The sequence below is a fragment of the Amblyraja radiata genome, chromosome 2, assembly GCF_010909765.2.
Source record: "Amblyraja radiata isolate CabotCenter1 chromosome 2, sAmbRad1.1.pri, whole genome shotgun sequence".
Classification (NCBI taxonomy): domain Eukaryota; kingdom Metazoa; phylum Chordata; class Chondrichthyes; order Rajiformes; family Rajidae; genus Amblyraja; species Amblyraja radiata.
In genome coordinates this window covers 80,278,379-80,281,643 of record NC_045957.1, presented here as the reverse complement: position 1 = coordinate 80,281,643, position 3,265 = coordinate 80,278,379, and positions in this window count along the sequence as shown.

Below are 3,265 nucleotides of genomic sequence, written 5' to 3'. Positions count from 1 at the left end.
TCAGACCTCCCGGACCCTTTACTCGCCTAGTTGGTTTCAGGTTATTTTAGTTTTTTTTGTTCAGTTTGTTGATTTACTATGGCTGGTACTCTTCATAAGCCTGAAACTTTAGTGTTCAATAGTGTCCTCGTCGAGCGTTGGCGCATCTTTGAAGAGGATTTCACTGTGTATGTTCTCGCCGCGCATCATGCGCTGCTCCAGATGTTTGGGCCTCCATTCTCCTCAACCTGGCCAGTACAGAGGCCACTCGACGTGCTTGAAGATTTCACTGCGCCCCAGCACAGTTTAATGCAGCGGGTATCCAGATAGTTCCGGCTGAATCTATACAAGAACACGAGTTCTATACAAGAACCCAAGTTCAGACAGCTGGGTGAGCTATGCATTAATCTTGTGATGGATCACCATAATTTTTTTTCGTGCAGCCAGAGGCAAGGCAAACCTTTCGAAGTGTACATCAGTTCTTTCAAACACATCGCCAGTTGTTGCGAGTTTGACAATTTATGTCATAGTCTGATTCGTGATAGACTGGTCTATGGAATTCTCAGTAATAAGGTACGTGATGATCTTTTATGTGATGCAGAGAGATGACAGATTCTCATACTAAAACTCTGGGGTCAGGTCCCCATTCTTCCTATGATGTAAATGTTGCCGGCAAGTTTTATCAGGCCCAACGCCAGTTTTCAGGTTCCCGGTAGATCTGGTGTTAAGTTCATTAACAATTGTGTGTACTGTGGAGTTTCGCATACAGGTGTTCGTGAACATTGCCCAGCCTATGGAAAACGTTGCCATTACTGTAAGCGCAGGAATCACTACATTCGTTGTTGCCATTCGCGTGGGAACAGAGTGCAGACAAAGCAATCTGTCCACCTGTTCCAGCGAGAGAACTTACAGCCAGAGCTTTTCCATGTGTCTCCCACACCATCTTCTCTGAATAATGTTGCCTGCTATCGAGAGACAGGACATAAACGTGTATTCCTTGGCAGACAAAAATGCTGGAGAAACTCAGCAGGCGAGGCAGCATCTATGGTGCGAAGGAAATAGGCAATGTTTTGGCTATTCAGACTGATGTGATGGTGGGGGGGGGGTGCGGGAAGAAGGAAGGAAGAGGAGGAGCCAGTGGGCTGAGGGAGAGTTGAGAAGGGGAAAGTAATTCCATGTTAATTTAAAAAAAAAATATTTTATTATTTTTTTAAATAATTATTAATTTATTGAACATGTTAAAAAATACAAACACAAATAAACTTGTAAGCAATAAAAAAAGAAAAAAAAACATAATTCAGTACATCGCGTGTGGAATGGTGGGCAAGCTTATGAGTGCATTTGGGTGTATCAAAGTTTTAAGAGTTTGAATAATTTCCTTGAGGTCTGCATAATTGTTACTTTTGAGTGAGAATGTTATTGTTTTAAAATGTGTGAATATCTGTGATTTAGCATATTGCATGAGGTGTGGCAACTTCTGAGTGAATGTCACAGAAAAAAATGTTTTAATAGGTAGTGTCTCTTTAAGAAGATGTAGTTGTGTGGGGGTGGAGTCACACACAGTTATTTTATTTTCCTTTGTTCTTTGGATATGCTTATCTATTTATATGGACATTAACTGTTTATTCTTTGTTTTCTTTTAACTATTAAACAGAGGAGAAATGCAATTATGCAGTTTGTTTTGTCTTATCGAAGTTTAAAGTTTTTTTTCCCTATTTCTAATCTTTTGAGCGGAGTTCAAAAAGGGACCTGGATGCTTTTGCATCCTGGTTAAAGTGAGATTGGAGCTGCCAATATCGCAGGAAAAAAAATGTTAATTTGGGAAAATTGTGATCAGTATACATTTATACTAGGAATTTGAAATTGTGAATTTGGGGAGATAGTTTGGAACAATTGGGAATATTTTTTAAATTGTTTTTTCTTAATAATGATCTATTTTTTTAAGGGAGTAAGGATATTGGCAAAGTTATGGATTACTGATTTTCTTTTGGGAAAGCTTGTTTTGATGTGATCATAGTGTTTGTCTTTTAGAATGCAAATGAGCAGCCAAGTTTCCTGTCTCCAGGCAAGTAAATGTGTAGAGACTTGAAGGGGGGGAGGGGGGGAGAGGGTGGGGGAAACTTTTAAATTCTTCCCTGTACGGGGGACACGACCTTTTCCCTGTCGCGTCTCCATTGTCGTTGGGACCCAGCACGGTGGAGGGTCCTCCAACCGGAACGACCTGGGGGCTCCAGTTGCGTAGCCTGCGGACTTACCATCGTGGAGCTGGCCGGCTTCGGAGTGTGGAGAGCTGTGGTGGCGCGCGGCTGTGACCCGACTCTGGAGCTTCGGAGTCTCCAGCCGAAGGCCTGGTGGACGGTAACATTGGGAGCTTGCGGGTCCCTGGTGGGAGACCACTTTTCAGAGCTTCCGCAACGGTACTTCTCCCGCCCGAATTGCAGAGTTGAAAAACAACCCGGAGCGGGGCCTTACATCGCCCGGCGTGGCTTTAACGGCTGCGGGGCTTGCCAGCGCCCTCCGGGGGCTCCTACATCAAGACCCAGGCAGGGCCTTACATCAGGTGCTGCTGACTACACCGACAGCAGTGAAGGTTGAAAATCACCCGTGTTGGATACATCTCTCCGACTGCAAGATGATTGGATGCAAGAATGGCACGAGCATTGCTCATTCAGCTGACGGTCCTAACCATGGCCCAAGTAGCATGGACTAATGCCTATCTGTCTATGAGCCATGAGTTTGCCGTACGGGCACATGGGACTGAATGTTGGGTATGCACCGGTGTTCCGACTAACAGTAAGGAAGGAATTCCCTTGGTCCCCATTTCACTAAACCTTACCGAGAGACTGGCACTGAGGTGCTTCTGTAACTCCACTAAAAAAACGTCTTGCCTAAAAATCATATGGATAACAAATAACATAAACGTAACAATAAACATCACCTATGGAGGCCCGAGATACAATATAATTAAGGGATGGTGCACCCCTCCCTTTAAACAAGATTGTAAATTAAAGATGACTAGCGCAGCAGATATACCCTGACTGCAGATATTAAGAGATCCGCACAGGCCAGTTAATACTACCTGTTTTTGCCACAACCAAGGCACTGGTGTATTTTTGGGAAACAGTATGTGTATGACAACCCAGTCAGCCACCATTGACGGCCCACCCCGAATTGGTAAATGGCACATATTTTGTATGTGGATCCTGGGCCTACCCATGGTTACCAGGAATGTCGCGGGCAGTAGGGGCAACTTGGGAACAACTAAAAGGACCCCATCACATGTCAG